Source organism: Lissotriton helveticus, chromosome 3_2, assembly GCF_964261635.1.
Source record: "Lissotriton helveticus chromosome 3_2, aLisHel1.1, whole genome shotgun sequence".
NCBI lineage: Eukaryota > Metazoa > Chordata > Amphibia > Caudata > Salamandridae > Lissotriton > Lissotriton helveticus.
Window position 1 is genome coordinate 358241878 of NC_136062.1, and position 18607 is coordinate 358260484.

General features: G+C 47.0%; 1 protein-coding gene across 5 annotated transcripts in view; it reads right to left on the bottom strand.

Moving 5' to 3' along the window:
• NAV2 (neuron navigator 2) overlaps window positions 1-18607 on the bottom strand; it is an 830108-nt gene that overhangs the window by 447042 nt on the left and 364459 nt on the right. The gene's annotated exons all lie outside the window — the stretch shown is intronic.

An 18607-nucleotide genomic window follows, 5' to 3' on the forward strand; every position in this document is an offset into this window, starting at 1 on the left:
ATGGATTTATGGCTCTTTACAGGTCAACGACAGGCTTTCATCGCAGGACCATATTGCAGATGAGCACACTTACAGACATGTGGATTTATGGCTCTTTACGGATGAATGGGAGGCCTTCATTATTGGCGATTGATAGAACCACATAACAGGTGGGTATACTTCCTTACAGGTCGAGCTGTGACTCTTACAAGTGAAGGAGATTCCTCTCTCCCCAAGGCCGGGATGCCTTTTGGTCTTTTGGTTGACGTTTCGGTAGCTAGGATTCTTTTACACAGTGGGGTGGCTAGCCCTGTGCATAACCCTCCTCCTTTCTCATTTGAGAAAGCTTCTGTATATTAAAGAAAGCTTTAAAACGGGCTTAGAACCTGCCCCATACCTACCATTACGTACCATTGGTTGGCTCCCATGTCAGTCTCATTTCCTTGCTTCTCATTGGTCAGGGCCTCATGCTGCTTCCACCTTCTCTCCAGTACTTCTATCATCCGTAGTCTGTGGAGCTTGGCCCAAGTACAGTTTCCTGTCTCTGCAGCCAGTGTCTTTTAACTGGCTGCCTCTTGTAGAAGTTCTGTTTTTAAACGGGAACTCCTTAAGAGTGTATGTATTTGCAGGCCCTCTCTACCCCTCCTCACCCTGCTCAGCCCCTTCTAAGTCCTTGTTGTTTGCCTTGTCCCTCATGCCCCCCTGCTTTTTTGTTGCCCCATCCCACCGTATTTTGCCCTTTTTTGCCCCACCCCACACCTCTAAACAAAAAGCGCTGTGACGCCCAGCGCTGGCCACTCCATAACACTCTGTTTTTATTTACGGTAAGCCATCTTTAAAATCATTACCAAAGCCACATAGCTCACTCACAGCTATTCAGCTTTGGTAATGTTTTTCTTAAAGATTTTTTACAGAAGTGCGGGCTGCTGTGAGTCATGACTTAAAGTAAATAAGAACAAAGCGCTCTGGCGAGGTCAACGGTGGCTGTACCATAGCGCTTTGTTTTTGTTTACTTTGAGCCATGTTACGCAGTTTACGCAGCAGTTCATACTGGTGTGCGCCATCTTTAAAACATTGACAACGCCAATAGGTCTCGCATAGGCGAAACAGGCGGCACAGCCAAGCAATGCGGACACTTCGCCAATACAGAAAACTACAATTTACACTGTGAGTAGAAAGGTAATGTACCAAGAGGAGGACCGTGATAGGATATATGAGCAGGCGGCGGAAGAGCAAAAGGAAGACAGCTGCAGGCGATTTGAATAGGTTGAAGTGGGCCCATTAAAGATGTTGGAAGTCATTGCAATTCCAACAGATGGGATCCTCCCTGATTTTGTGTGAATGAAGTCGGGCTGGTGTCCAGTAGGCCTTATGTAATAACCAAAACTTCGTCTGGGAGAGTACTGGGCTGATCATTTGGACACACCTCATGTCACCATTAATCTGCTCAGACGCCTGCTTGTTACTACACTTGATACTACATGTGTTTAACAATGTGATTTACTGCTATATCAACCTGTTTACCAATGACACCTGCTCTGCCATTTTATTTATTGCTTTCTTCTGTTGTTATTTTTGTGTGCCTAGTCCGTATGTCCTTCATTTGATGTACTGTATGTACTGCTTTATTTGGAAATAACCAATAAAAAACTTTTGAAATAAAAAAAGATGTTGGAAGTCCTATGTTGGGTTAAGCGGCCTCAAAATCCACACTACATTCTTTCCCAGTAGGGCCAACACCTTCAGATCAATGTTGATCAGCAGGGATAGAAAAATGTAAAATAAACTCCATACCATCACAACTTTGGCCTCCATGGCTCTGTAATTAAATGGAAATATCTAGTTTCCCTTACAATAGTTGAAAACTTTTGGCACACGTTCTTCCCAACAATTTTGCTCAATCAAGTCCGTGTGGCCACCGCTAAAGATAAAGTACACACTTTAGATTTAACACTTTTGGTCTATTGTATGATCGGCTTACACAACGCAACCTTATCGCCATGTGCCAAAAAGCCTTCAACAGGCCCTCCCACCGCTGCAGAAGCCCACATAAGATTCACATGGTAATGGTGACCCTCAAGCCACACAAAGGGCAAGAGAGAAATGTGGGTTCCTTGTGGTTGAAGAAATGCAGGTATCAATAACAAAAGGGGTGTAATAAAAGGAACTGCTCTGGTCTGTGCAAACAGGACGTGGTATGAAGAGCTAACTTTTCATTTCACAAAACACTAGCACATTTGGAAAAGTTTATTTTGGCACCCGGCCACTTGCCCTAGGTTTACGAGGAGATTTCCAACGTACAATTTTGTGTTTGCGGCATCGTAAATGAAAGGCATGTAATACAGTCAACGCAAACTTCTGAAGAATCAAATATCTAAAATAATTCTGTGCAAGACCAAAGCAACTTTCCGCCACTTTGGAGAACCAAAAAATGTTTTCCGAACAGAAGCAACTTTAAGGGACCCTAAAGGTGGTGCTTATGTCACACTACTCAAGGAACTGCTCCCAGTTTGTTGAATAACAAGGATGGTTAGATGGCAAGAAAAACTGGTCAACCCCCCTTCTTTGGAATCTTGATAGTAATACAGAATAATGTACCTAGGTACATGGGTAACGTGAAAACTTTCAAGAAATAAAATAGAATAATGCAGTTATTTTTATAGAGAGCCCGGCTACTCATATGAGTGTCCCGGCGCTAAGGTCCAATAACCATCGGGCAGGAGTGGAGAGAGTCAGAAGGCCTGTACGAACAGCCAAGTTTTAGGATTCAGGACCAAAAGTCTTTGAAATTATCAAATAGTTTTGAACTTGCACAATCACAGCATATAAGGACAGTGAAGGGCCAGGTGCTGTGCCACTCCTGAACTAGCGGTATCTTTCAGGCAACAATCAGACTTAGGTTTTAGACTATGTGCTGCTCCTGCTTCCCTACTCCTCTACAAAAGAAACTCCTTGTTACACCATGAATGTGAAGCCCACCACAATCCCACTATCACCCTCAAATGCACCCCAAATTCTGTTTAGTCCCGATGATGACCTATGGGGTCATTAACTGGGTTGAAACAGCAGCTTAATATAAGTGAGTGTTGGACTCGGCCCCTTTTGAAGGGTCATCCCAGAACTTTTTGCCTTCCTCCTGTAGTTGTTCTGACCTGTTGTTGTTGTTGGTTTCATGACTCTAAGCACTTTACTACTGCTGATCAGTTCTAAAGGGCATGTGCTCACTCTGGTAAACTTGGTAAGATGGTCTACACATATTTCTGGCATATTTAATTTACCTGTAACTCCCTTGTAAAGTGGTACCCTCATATACCCAGGGCCTGTAAATTAAATGCTACTGGTGGGCTTGCAGCACTGCTTGCGCCACCCACCGAAGTAGCCTTTCAAACCTGTCTCAGGCCTCTGCCATTGCAGGGCCTGCACATGCAGTTTACTGCCGCTGTGACATGGCAAATAAAGTGGTTGCCACGTCTACAACTCCCCTTTTACTACATATCAATCACCCCTAAGGTAGACCCTAGCTAGCCCTATGGGCAAGGTGTGGTGTAGGTAAAAGGTAGGACATGTGCCTTAACTGTGGGGCATGTCCTGGCAGTGAAAAACAGCCTATTTTGGTTTATCACTGCTGTGAGGCTGCCCTCTCATAGGGTTGCATCGGGGATTGCTTGTATATGTGCTTCAGTGGTCATTCCGGACATGATAGGGGTATGTGTGGACTAGTAGTGATAAATCCTGCTTATTGGTGAAAGTAGATTTATTATTACTATTTAGGAAATGCCACTTTTAGAAGTAGGCAGTTCTGTGTGCTCATGTAAATTTGTGCCCTGCCTGGATGTGTATTGACCGTCTGGTTCTGACTGACAGGAGAGAGGGAATGTGTATTCACTTCAGCCAGTCCCTGGGGTGATTGAGGTGTGTCCTGCTTTCCTGAGTGACTCAGAGCTAGGCTGAATATACCTTGGCTGAATTTAGAGTAGCGGGAGGAGTTGTCTCTTGCTCCTGAATAGGCCTGGTGCATTTGGAGTGGTGGGAGGAGTTGCACCTGCACCTGAATAGGGCTGTGCCTGCCTTCCACAATGCTGGCTCTGTCCCCCTGTGGTGCGTCTGGGGCCAGGGCTTGCACTGTGAATGGGGGGTTGCTGTGCACTTGTAAATATGTTTTAAAGTGTCCCCAGAACAAGGACATGGGCACTATAAGTAAAGCGGCTGTGACCCCATGTATAAAAAAAAAGACACTGCGTGGACTTGTAGCTGAAAGGCTGCTGAACAGCCAGGAGGAACTGCTGTGGGCCTGGATCACTGCATGTTGTGGACGTGATAATCTGAGGACCCCCATGTGCTGGCCTGCCTGCACGCAACTTGGTGGTGAACATCCCTGGTGCTTTGCTCCTGGTGATTATCTCACGGAGTGCGTGCAGCACTGCAGTTCCCCGTGGTCTGGGAACCGACATGGGGGAGGAGCTCTGAAGTGATAGAAGCGCTCTCCCTCTCAGGACCGGCCTGGGAACCACAACCGGCCCTGGCAAAGTGCTCGGCCGGCCTCCACCTCCCCATTCGGGGGGGGGGAGGGGGGGGGGGTGGTTGGAGGTGCCACCTAGCTCTTTGCCGGGCCGGTTTTGGGCCGATTTTTTTACAGGGCCGATTTTGCAGCTATGCTGCAAAAATGGCCCTGTAACCAAAATGGCCCCCAGGGGCCCAAAACCGCCCCCTACCCGTGCGGCGCATCGGGGGATTGCCTGGTGCCCGCTATGGCCAGTCCGGCCCTGCTACCTCTTCCCCCACAGCATTGCTTTCCTTATCAGCAGCCGAGGCTCTGCTAACTTGCCCCGGGCTGCGAATTCCTGCTGTGCCAGAAGGAGACCAGTGCAGGGTGTTTGGAATATCCCCCTCCTCGTCTTTGGGCAAAGCCAGAACCACACAGGCTCCTGGCTGTCACGGCAGACCCGCCGGCCCGGATCCCCAACGAGAGAGAGAGACGGCCGGACCAGAGGAGAGCCAGGGGCTGCAAGCAGGGGCACCCCACCACCCCCAATTGGATTCCCGGAGTGCTGATGGAGGAAGACTCTGCCCGCCTTGCAGCCGTGGACCAGAGGGACGTTTGTGGGAGTCCAGCCGCACCCTCCAAACCGAGGTGAGGCCGCCAACGCGCGCAATCCTTACAGCAATCTGCGACGCCCAGGAGAGTTCCGGACGATCTGTAGCACCGTTGGGGCTGGTGGAGGAGAAGCGGAATACTGCCCACACGCCCGGCAGTTGTCTGCTGGTGTCGGGCCGAGACTGGGTGTGTATTGCACCCCTGCACTGTATTTGGCATGCTAGTCACCAGGGGCTTTCCTGTTCGGCAGGGACGGGGTGAGACCTCAACAGAGGCCCCACTGCTTCGCGGCAAAGGGAGTGGCCACAATCCCAGTTGTAGGTGGGCCGGTGGCCCGAAGCCTACAGTTTGGAACCGCATTACCCACAAGAGGCGTGCCGGTTCTGCTGTATCTGGTACCCTAGTGGGTATTACCAGATTATGTGCACAAGGAGCGCGGTTTCAGGTTGTCCCTGCACATTACATGCCCTGAGACTGTGATATATATGTCATTTGGCCTTACAGTGTCCAGATACGGATTATTATTTCAGGAAGTGATGTTGTGACTCATAACTTGCAATTGGCAGGATAAGGCACCTATGTGTTCATTAAGGGTGGTATGCCTTTTGTGGGCATGATATTTCCATAATGTGTGCAACTTATCAGAGTTTACTATGGTGCACTGCTGATGATGGTTACGCATAATGTGTTGTGCTAAGTGCAATCATACCAGTAAGTACTGGTTAGCCTAACTGTGATGTTTATGACAACTGCCCGATTGGCACAGTGATTTGTGTAATCCCTGTGACGTCATGACAAGTGCCTTGTGGCACAGTAATATATGTGACTGTGATCGAATGTGTTTTTATGAATAATACAAAGGATATTTTTATACAACCTTGTGTGGAGTCGCTTTTGTGGTGTACCTAGTGTGTCACTGCTGTGTGAGTGTGTTGCGCAAACGCTTTATACGTTGCCTATGGGATAAGCCTGACTGCTCTGCCAAGCTACCAAAGGGGTGAGCAGGAGTTATCGTCAGTGTTTAACTCCCTTGCTCTGGGCACCTTTTCACAGCTTCTGGGTCTCGGAAAAAGGGGAACTTAGGGAGTTAGTGTGATGTATGTGTGCACTGTCTGTATGGTCTCCTCTCTCTGTACAACACATTTTTGTTGTGAGTGTCTGGTATTGTGTACTTTTAGTGTCTTACTGCATTTGCACTCTAATGTATTTTATGAATATGTTGACTGATTTTTTTTCTGAATGGAATGAAGTGTGCAAACAATATATCATCGTTTAGCGGATTGCTGTGTATATGTTTTTATCTGATGCTGGCCGGTATGTTCAGTGTTCTTATATTGCAGTTTTTAAATATTTTTAGTTTGACAGCTGAAACAATAAATAAATAAATTGGAAATACAACTGGTATTGTGCAGGTTTCAAATGACTATGGTCTTCTGTCTCTTTACAAGGCACGTATATTGGAGTCTCTTGTGTAGTCGATGTTTGTATTAAATCTCTATGTACAACATATATCTACATTTGTGCACTTTGTGAAGAGAGTGCTATTGTCTGTGTTTGTTAAGTCTCTATGTCTCCTATCTCCGTATAATAAAGATTGGTGGTGTTGGCAGTATGTACCTGCTACCTCTCGTTGGTGTCCTCTGTCTTTCTTTGTTCAAAGTCTCTACAGTCATGATCTTAGTATAAAGTCAAACATGTTCTTTAAAAAGAGGGCAAGTGCAGACACCGTTTGTGGAGATCAGATCAGTATAAGTCAGGACGACAAGTGGCAATGGTTGCACTAAGCTGCGGCAACTCAAAAAGATAATGGACGGAATGCTGAACATTGTCAAACATTCACCCCCAGTCAAAGATCCGGGATAAATCCATTGGTTTTTAGCTCACCATATCACCTCAGTCTTGAACCTGCACCCCATGGGAACAGTCCAGCCCGTACTGCCAATCCAGGCCCTCCATGGACCGGAAACAAGCATCCTGGGACCGGTTTTGGGGGGGGGGGAAACTACACATTTGACCCAGATCTGTGACTGGGGGTGAATGTTTGACAATGTTCGGCATTCCGTCCATCTTCTTTTTGCATTGCTACAGTCACCCTAGTTGGAAAGATATCCCCAGACGTGGCTACCGTGCTCGCTATATACCACTGGATTCAAGATAACCTGGCTGATAAGGAGTGATACCCTGAAACCGGTCCCAGGATGCTTGTTTTCTGGTCCCCGGAGGACCAGTGAGCAAAACAATGATTGATTTAACCCAGATATGTGACTGGGGATGAATATTTGACAACGTTCAGCATTTCGTCCATCATCATTTCATGCTGTTATTGCACTAAGCTGCATACACAACGCATAGTTATTGAATGCATGTGTTTGTCTCTCTGAAGCCATGGATGCGAATCCCATGTCACATATTTCAACGTCCGCTCCCACACCTAGATACATTTCCCCTCTCACTGTGAATGAAGAACAGTACTTCTTGCACTTGCATAGAGATGCACAAACTGAAGAGATATACGAGGCTGGCGTGGACACCACTTCCACCTCCCAGTCTCCAGCACTTCTCAGCAGGGGTGGACTAAGAGTCCCAGCACTTTTCAGAAGCAAACAAGTGGTTTGAGATACTGAGCACCTCCACCTTGTATTTCCATTTGAAAGAGAGTGCGAAAGAAACAATGCCGATGACGAGGTTGTGGGAAGCACGTGAGAGAGCAGCGCAGAGCGAGGGGCGTTTCCTGGCGAGAGGAGAGAAGCACACGAGGGAGAGAGCAACACGGAGCGTACGAGAGAGGATTTTATAAGGGGAGAAGAACACGAAGGAGGGAGCAACACGGATCACGGGAGAGGGGATTTTATAGGGGGAGAAGCACACAAGGGAGAGAGCAACACAGAGCATGGGAGAGGGGAGTTTATAGGGGGAGAAGCACACAAGGGAGAGAGCAACACAGAGCGCATGAGAGGGGATTTTATAAGTAGAGAAGCACACAAGGGAGAGAGCAACACGGAGCGCATGAGAGGGGATTTTATAAGTAGAGAAGCACACAAGGGAGAGAGGAACAAGGAGCGCATGAGAGGGGATTTTATAAGTAGAGAAGCACACAAGGGAGAGAGCAACAAGGAGCGTATAAGAGAGGATTTTATAGGGGGAAAAAAATACAAAGGAGGGAGCAACACGGAACACGGGAGAGGGGGTTTTATAGGGGGAGAAGCACACAAGGGAGAGAGCAACACAAAGCATGGGAGACGGGAGTTTATGGGGGAGAAGCACACAAGGGAGAGTGCAACACGGAGCTTGGGTGAGGGGTGTTTACAGGGGGAGAAATACACTTTGCTTCCAGAGGGTCTATGCAGCACACATATGCTTTGCTTGCAGATGGTCTGAGGAGCACACATCGCGCTTTGCTTTTAGAGGATCTAAGTAGCAAACATCACAGTTTGCTTGCAGATGGTCTGAGGAGCACACATCGCGCTTTGCTTGCAGAGGGTCTAAGTAGCATACACCACAGTTTGCTTGCAGATGGTCTGAGGATCACACATCGCGCTTTGCTTGTAGAGGGTCTAAGTAGCATACATCATGGTTTGCTTGCAGATGGTCTGAGGAGCACACATCGCGCTTTGCTTGCAGACTGTCTACGTAGCAAACATCACAGTTTGCTTGCAGATGGTCTGAGGAGCACACATCGCGCTTTGCTTTTAGATAGTCTAAGTAGCAAACATCACAGTTTGCTTGTAGATGGTCTGAGGAGCACACATCGCGCTTTGCTTGCAGAGAGTCTAAGTAGCATACATCACGATTTGCTTGCAGATGGTCTAAGCAGCATACATCAAGATTTGCTTGCAGAGGGTCTAAGTAGCATACATCACGGTTTGCTTGCAGATGGTCTGAGGACCACACATCGCGCTTTGCTTGCAGAGAGTTTAAGTAGCATACATCACGGTTTGCTTGCAGATGGTCTGAGTAGCACACATCGCGCTTTGCTTGCAGAGGGTCTAAGTAGCATACATCACGGTTTGCTTGCAGATGGTCTGAGGAGCACACATCGCGCTTTGCTTGCAGAGGGTCAAAGTAGCATACAAAACGATTTGCTTGCAGATGGTCTAAGCAGCACACATCGCGCTTTGCTTGTAGAGGGTCTAAGTAGCATACATCACGGTTTGCTTGCAGATGGTCTGAGGAGCACACATCGCGCTTTGACTGCAGAGGGCCTAAGTAGCATACATCATGATTTGCTTGCAGATGGTCTAAGCAGCACACATCATGCCTTGCTTGCAGATGGTCTAAGCAGCACACATCATGCCTTGCTTGCAGATGGTCTAAGCAGCACACATACACTTTGCTTGCAAAGGGTCTATGCAGCACACATCACACTTTGCTTGCAGATCGTCTAAGCAGCACACATCACACTTTGATTGCAGATGGTCTAAGCAGCACACATCATGCTTTGCTTGCAAACAGTTTAAGCAGCACACATCACCCCTTGCTTGCAGAGGGTCTAAGTAGCAAACATCACAGTTTGCTTGAAGATGGTCTGAGGAGCGCACATCGCGCTTTACTTGCAGAGAGTCTAAGTAGCATACATCACGATTTGCTTGCAGATGGTCTGAGGAGCACACATCGCGCTTTGCTTTTAGAGGATCTAAGTAGCAAACATCACAGTTTGCTTGCAGATGGTCTGAGGATCACACATCGCGCTTTGCTTGTAGAGGGTCTAAGTAGCATACATCATGGTTTGCTTGCAGATGGTCTGAGGAGCACACATCGCGCTTTGCTTGCAGACTGAAAAAGTAGCAAACATCACAGTTTGCTTGCAGATGGTCTGAGGAGCACACATCGCGCTTCGCTTTTAGATAGTCTAAGTAGCAAACATCACAGTTTGCTTGTAGATGGTCTGAGGAGCACACATCGCGCTTTGCTTGCAGAGAGTCTAATTAGTATACATCACAGTTTGCTTGCAGATGGTCTGAGGAGCACACATCGCGCTTTGCTTTTAAAGGGTCTGAGTAGCATACATCACAATTTGCTTGCAGATGGTCTAAGCAGCATACATCAAGATTTGCTTGCAGAGGGTCTAAGTAGCATACATCACGGTTTGCTTGCAGATGGTCTGAGGACCACACATCGCGCTTTGCTTGCAGAGAGTTTAAGTAGCATACATCACGGTTTGCTTGCAGATGGTCTGAGTAGCACACATCGCGCTTTGCTTGCAGAGGGTCTAAGTAGCATACATCACGGTTTGCTTGCAGATGGTCTGAGGAGCACACATCGCGCTTTGCTTGCAGAGGGTCAAAGTAGCATACAAAACGATTTGCTTGCAGATGGTCTAAGCAGCACACATCACGCTTTGCTTGTAGAGGGTCTAAGTAGCATACATCACGGTTTGCTTGCAGATGGTCTGAGGAGCACACATCGCGCTTTGATTGCAGAGGGCCTAAGTAGTATACATCACGGTTTGCTTGCAGATGGTCTGAGGAGCACACATCGCGCTTTGCTTGCAGAGGGTCTAAGTAGCATACAAAACGATTTGCTTGCAGATGGTCTAAGCAGCACACATCGCGCTTTGCTTGTAGAGGGTCTAAGTAGCAAACATCACGGTTTGCTTGCAGATGGTCTTAGGAGCACACATCGCGCTTTGCTTGCAGACAGTCTAAGTAGCAAACATCACAGTTTGCTTGTAGATGGTCTGAGGAGCACACATTGCGTTTTGCTTGCAGAGAGTCTAAGTAGCATACATCACAGTTTGCTTGCAAATGGTCTGAGGAGCACACATCGCGCATTGCTTTTAAAGGGTCTAAGTAGCATACATCACGGTTTGCTTGCAGAGTGTCTAAGTAGCATACATCACGATTTGCTTGCAGATGGTCTAAGCAGCACACATCACGCCTTGCTTGCAGAGGGTCTAAGTAGCATACATCACGGTTTGCTTGCAGATGGTCTGAGGATCACACATCGCGCTTTGCTTGCAGAGAGTTTAAGTAGCATGCATCACGGTTTGCTTGCAGATGGTCTCAGTAGCACACATCGCGCTTTGCTTGCAGAGAGTCTAAGTAGCACACATCACGATTTGCTTGCAGATGGTCTAAGCAGCACACATCACGCCTTGCTTGCAAAGGGTCTAAGTAGCATACATCACGGTTTGCTTGCAGATGGTCTGAGTAGCACACATCGCACTTTGCTTGCAGAGGGTCTAAGTAGCATACAGCACGGTATGCTTGCAGATGGTCTGAGGAGCACACATCGTGCTTTGCTTGCAGAGGGTCTAAGTAGCATACAAAACGATTTGCTTGCAGATGGTCTAAGCAGCACACATCGAGCTTTGCTTGCAGAGCGTCTAAGTAGCATACATCACGGTTTGCTTGCAGATGGTCTGAGGAGCACACATCGCGCTTTGCTTGCAGACAGTCTAAGTAGCAAACATCACAGTTTGCTTGTAGATGGTCTGAGGAGCACACATCGCACTTTGCTTGCAGAGAGTCTAAGTAGCATACAAAACGATTTGCTTGCAGATGGTCTAAGCAGCACACATCGCGCTTTGCTTGTAGAGGGTCTAAGTAGCATACATCACGGTTTGCTTGCAGAGTGTCTAAGTAGCATACATCACGATTTGCTTGCAGATGGTCTAAGCAGCACACATCACGCCTTGCTTGCAGAGGGTCTAAGTAGCATACATCACGGTTTGCTTGCAGATGGTCTGAGGATCACACATCGCGCTTTGCTTGCAGAGAGTTTAAGTAGCATGCATCACGGTTTGCTTGCAGATGGTCTGAGTAGCACACATCGCGCTTTGCTTGCAGAGAGTCTAAGTAGCACACATCACGATTTGCTTGCAGATGGTCTAAGCAGCACACATCACGCCTTGCTTGCAAAGGGTCTAAGTAGCATACATCATGGTTTGCTTGCAGATGGTCTGAGTAGCACACATCGCACTTTGCTTGCAGAGGGTCTAAGTAGCATACAGCACGGTATGCTTGCAGATGGTCTGAGGAGCACACATCGTGCTTTGCTTGCAGAGGGTCTAAGTAGCATACAAAACGATTTGCTTGCAGATGGTCTAAGCAGCACACATCGCGCTTTGCTTGCAGAGCGTCTAAGTAGCATACATCACGGTTTGCTTGCAGATGGTCTGAGGAGCACACATCGCGCTTTGCTTGCAGACAGTCTAAGTAGCAAACATCACAGTTTGCTTGTAGATGGTCTGAGGAGCACACATCGCACTTTGCTTGCAGAGAGTCTAAGTAGCATACATCACAGTTTGCTTGCAGATGGTCTGAGGAGCACACATCGCGCTTTGCTTGCAGAGGGTCTAAGTAGCATACATCACGATTTGCTTGCAGATGGTCTAAGCAGCACACATCACGCCTTGCTTGCAGATGGTCTGAGTAGCACACATCGTGCTTTGCTTGCAGAGGGTCTAAGTAGCATACATCACGGTTTGCTTGCAGAGGGTCTAAGTAGCACACATCACGATTTGCTTGCAGATGGTCTAAGCAGCACACATCACCCCTTGCTTGCAGAGGGTCTACTAGCAAACATCACAGTTTGCTTGCAGATGGTTTGAGGACCACACATCGCACTTTGCTTGCAGAGGGTCTAAGTAGCATACATCACGGTTTGCTTGCAGATGGTCTGAGTAGCACACATCGCGCTTTGCTTGCAGAGGGTCTAAGTAACATACATCACAGTTTGCTTGCAGATGTTCTGAGGAGCACACATCGCGCTTTGCTTGCAGAGGGTCTAAGTAGCATACATCACAGTTTGCTTGCAGATGGTCTGAGTAGAACACATCTCACTTTGCTTGCAGAGGGTCTAAGTAGCATACAACACGGTTTGCTTGCAGATGGTCTGAGGAGCACACATCGTGCTTTGCTTGCAGAGGATCTAAGTAGTATACATCACGGTTTGCTTGCACATGGTCTGAGGAGAGCACATTCCGCTTTCCTTGCAGGTGGTCTAAGTAGCACACATCACGATTTGCTTGCAGATGGCCTAAGCAGCACACATCACTCCTTGCTTGCAGAGGGTCAAAGTAGCAAACATCACAGTTTGCTTGCAGATGGGCTGAGGAGCGCACATCGCGCTTTACTAGCAGAGAGTCTAAGTAGCATACATCATGATTTGCTTGCAGATGGTCTAAGCAGCACACATCACGCCTTGCTTGCAGAGGGTCTATGTAGCATACATCACAGGTTGCTTGCAGATGGTCTGAGGAGCACACATCGTGTTTTGGTTGCTGAGGGTTTAAGTAGCATACATCACGGTTTGCTTGCAGATGGTCTGAGGAGCACACATCGCGCTTTGCTTGCAGAGGGTCTAAGTATCATACATCACAATTTGCTTGCAGATGGTCTAAGCAGCACACATCACCCCTTGCTTGCAGAGGGTCTACTAGCAAACATCACAGTTTGCTTGCAGATGGTTTGAGTACCACACATCGCGCTTTGCTTGCAAAGGGTCAAAGTAGCATACATCACGGTTTGCTTGCAGATGGTCTGAGTAGCACACATCGCGCTTTGCTTGCAGAGGGTCTAAGTAGCATACATCACGGTTTGCTTGCAGATGGTCTGAGTAGCACACATCGCGCTTTGCTTGCAGAGGGTCTAAGTAACATACATCACAGTTTGCTTGCAGATGTTCTGAGGAGCACACAACGCGCTTTGCTTGCAGAGGGTCTAAGTAGCATACATCACAGTTTGCTTGCAGATGTTCTGATGAACACACATAATGCTTTGCTTGCAGAGGGTCTAAGTAGCATACATCACAATTTGCTTGCAGATGGTCTGAGGACCACACATCGTGCTTTGCTTGCAGAGGGTCTAAGTAGCATACATCACGGTTTGCTTGCACATGGTCTGAGGACCACACATCGCGCTTTGCTTGCAGAGATTCTAAGTAGCATACATCACGGTTTGCTTGCAGATGTTCTGAGGAGCACACATCATGCTTTGCATGCAGAGGGTCTAAGTAGCATACATCACGGTTTGCTTGCAGATAGTCTGAGTAGCACACATCGTGCTTTTCTTGCAGAGGGTCTAAGTAGCATACATCACGGTTTGCTTGCACATGGTCTGAGGACCACACATCGCGCTTTGCTTGCAGAGAGTCTAAGTAGCATACATCACGCTTTGCTTGCAGATGTTCTGAGGAGCACACATTGTGCTTTGCTTGCAGAGGGTCTAAGTAGCATACATCACGGTTTGCTTGCACATGGTCTGAGGACCACACATCGCGCTTTGCTTGCAGAGATTCTAAGTAGCATACATCACGGTTTGCTTGCAGATGTTCTGAGGAGCACACATCATGCTTTGCATGCAGAGGGTCTAAGTAGCATACATCACGGTTTGCTTGCAGATAGTCTGAGTAGCACACATCGTGCTTTTCTTGCAGAGGGTCTAAGTAGCATACATCACGGTTTGCTTGCACATGGTCTGAGGACCACACATCGCGCTTTGCTTGCAGAGAGTCTAAGTAGCATACATCACGCTTTGCTTGCAGATGTTCTGAGGAGCACACATTGTGCTTTGCTTGCAGAGGGTCTAAGTAGCAAACATCAGTTTGCTTGAAGAGGGTCTAAGTAGCAAGCATTACGGTTTGCTTGCAGATGTTCTGAGGAGCACACATTGTGCTTTGCTTGCAGAGGGTCTAAGTAGCAAACATCAGTTTGCTTGCAGAGGGTCTAAGTAGCAAGCATTACGGTTTGCTTGCAGATGTTCTGAGGAGCACACATCGCGCTTTGCTTGTACAGGGTCTAAGTAGCAAACATCACAGTTTGCTTGCAAAGCGTCTAAGTAGTTTAGTTTAGTTTATTTATTTAGCATAGTTAATTAAAACCATTGCTGTGAAATATCCATATTAGCACAATTATCGCATCAAGAAGCAAAACTGAAAAAATACACTGTCGTTTTTTTTTTTTTAATCTATACATTTAAAAACAATTTTAAAACTACCAGTGTTAAGTTGCTATTGAAGTCCAAAAATGAAAAGATTAGAACAAGAGGTGCTAGACAAGGGGACGAAAAAAGTCAGTAATACTTTTTTTTTTGGGGGGGGGAGAGGGCAGGAAGCGTAGGAGCGGAGGAGGGTGAAAAGAACTTTTCCAAGAGTCTCACAAACTTCTCAACCCTAGCAAGCGCTTGAATGTCTGTGGAGGTAAAGCACAGAGCCGTCGCCTCCCAGCATGACCTAGTGCCCCATTTTAAAAATAAAGGTTTTAATAAATGCCTTCTGGGGCCATCCATGGCAGGGCAACAACACAGAAGGTGCGGCTATGATTCTTTATGGTATGAGCACAGTCTGCAGGCGCCCCCTCCTTTGTAGGAGCCCATCCGTAGGAGGCCGTAGAGCACAGGCCTAGAAGGCCTAAGTAGCAATGTGGCCATTTCATACAACGTGAAAAGTGAAAAAGGGCTACCGCTTTACGCTTTCTTTCCTTACTTGTTGCTCCATCCAATAACTGCAATCAATGACCGTAACAATATGCATTTCGAATCGGATACAACTCAACATTAGACAAACGCCTCCAGAATCAACCTGTCCAAGGCCACACTCGTCCACAAAGAGCCTCCTTTATGTGACAGTGTAAGATGCACAGTTCTTAAGGTGCCAGTGAGCAGTAACGCAGCAACTGTGAAAGAAACAAAACACACACCCCGCCAGAGCACCAACAACTCAGAAAATGTTAAAGTTATAGAAGAGGCACAGAGCAAAGGAACCAACAACTCACCATTTGTGCACGTGGCAAAATAATCAAGGAGGCGGGGCAATAAAGACACCAATTGTGAAGAGTCAGAACAGGCATAGTGCCAGCAAGTTTATGAAAGAAACACTCTAGGTGCAGAGCCAGGGAAATGAATGTGTTAAGTGTAAGTGACAGCAGAGATCATTGCTAGGGAACCAAACATGGACTGTTTGTAAAAGTGGCAGAATACACAAGGTGGAATGGCACCAAAAACTCTCAATTTACGAAAGTGGCAAAGTACACATGGTGGTAAAGGCACCAAAAAGGCTCAATATGTTAAATAACATAATACACAAGCTTGTAGGGCACCAAAAACTCGCCACGTGTGAAAGTGACCGCATAGGCGAATTGCCAAGTTAACAACAATTCACCATACGTAAAGGCAATAGAACAGGCACGGTGCCAGCACACCAAAACATCAGCTTTTGTAAAAGTTAAAGAAAACACAAGGTGCCCTGGCACCAACAAGCGAACATTTGTGAAAGTGATAGAAAGCATAAGGTGCCATGGCTCCAAAAACAAACCATTTGTAAAAGTCACCGACTAAACAATGTGCGGGGCACCACAAACTCACCATTTGTGAGGATGACTGAAAACACAGGGTGCCAGGGCACCACAAACTCACCATTTGTGAGAGTGACAGAAAACACAAGGTGCCAGGGCCCACAAACTCACCATTTCTGAGAGTGACAGAAAATATAAGGTTCTGGGTAACCACAAACTCGCCATTTGTGAGAGTGACAGAAAACACAAGGTGCCAGGGCCCACAAACTCACCATTTTTGAGTGACAGAAAACACAAGGTTCTGGGTAACCACAAACTCAGCATTTGTGAGAGTGACAGAAAACACAAGGTGCCAGGGCACCACAAACTCACCATTTATGAGAGTGACAGAAAACACAAGGTGCCAGGGCACCACAAACTCACCATTTGTAAAAGTGACAGAAAACACGAGGTGCCGGGGCACCACAAACTCACCATTTGTGAGAGTGACAGAAAACACAAGGTGCCAGGGCCCACAAACTCACCATTTTTGAGTGACAGAAAACACAAGGTTCTGGGTAACCACAAACTCAGCATTTGTGAGAGTGACAGAAAACACAAGGTGCCAGGGCACCACAAACTCACCATTTATGAGAGTGACAGAAAACACAAGGTGCCAGGGCACCACAAACTCACCATTTTTTAGTGTGACAGAGAACACAAGGTGCCAGGGCACCACAAACTCACCATTTTTGAGAGTGACAGAAAACACAACGGTCCGGGTGACCACAAACTTAAAATTTGTAAGAGTGTCAGAAAACGCATGGTGCCAGAGCACCACAAACTCACTATTTGTGTGAGTGACAGAAAACACAAGGTGCCGGGGCACCACAAACTCACTATTTGTAAGAGTGACGGAAAACACAAGGTACCGGGTGACCACAAACTCACCATTTGTGAGAGTGACAGAAAACAAAAGGTTCCAGGTGACCACAAACTCACCATTTGTGAGAGTGACGGAAAACACAAGGTTCCGTGGACCACAAACTCACCATTTGTGAGAGTGACTGAAAATACAAGGTGCAACAGCACCACAAAGTCACCATTTGTGAGAGTGACAGATCACCATTTTTAGAGTGACAGAAAACACAAAGTTCCAGGGGACCACAAACTTACCATTTGTAAGAGTGACAGAAAACGCATGGCACCAGGGCACCACAAACTCACCATTTGTCAGAGTGACAGAAAACAGAAGGTGCCGGGGCACCACAAACTCACTATTTGTAAGAGTGACGGAAAACACAAGGTTCCGGGTGACCACAAACTCACCATTTGTGAGAGTGGCAGAAAACACAAGGTGCCAGGGGCCACAAACTCACCATTTTTGAGTGACAGAAAACACAAGGTTCTGGGTAACCACAAACTCAGCATTTGTGAGAGTGACAGAAAACACAAGGTGCCAGGGCACCACAAACTCACCATTTATGAGAGTGACAGAAAACACAAGGTGCCAGGGCACCACAAACTCACCATTTGTAAAAGTGACAGAAAACACGAGGTGCCGGGGCACCACAAACTCACCATTTGTGAGAGTGACAGAAAACACAAGGTGCCAGGGCCCACAAACTCACCATTTTTGAGTGACAGAAAACACAAGGTTCTGGGTAACCACAAACTCAGCATTTGTGGGAGTGACAGAAAACACAAGGTGCCAGGGCACCACAAACTCACCATTTAGGAGAGTGACAGAAAACACAAGGTGCCAGGGCACCACAAACTCACCATTTTTTAGTGTGACAGAGAACACAAGGTGCCAGGGCACCACAAACTCACCATTTTTGAGAGTGACAGAAAACACAACATTCCGGGTGACCACAAACTTACCATTTGTAAGAGTGTCAGAATACGCATGGTGCCAGAGCACCACAAACTCACTATTTGTGTGAGTAACAGAAAACACAAGGTGCCGGGGCACCACAAACTCACTATTTGTAAGAGTGACGGAAAACACAAGGTACCGGGTGACCACAAACTCACCATTTGTGAGAGTGACAGAAAACAAGAGGTTCCAGGTGACCACAAACTCACCATTTGTGAGAGTGACAGAAAACACAAGGTTCCGTGGACCACAAACTCACCATTTGTGAGAGTGACTGAAAATACAAGGTGCAACAGCACCACAAACTCACCATTTGTGAGAGTGACAGATCACCATTTTTTAGAGTGACAGAAAACACAAAGTTCCAGGGGACCACAAACTTACCATTTGTAAGAGTGACAGAAAACGCATGGCACCAGGGCACCACAAACTCACCATTTGT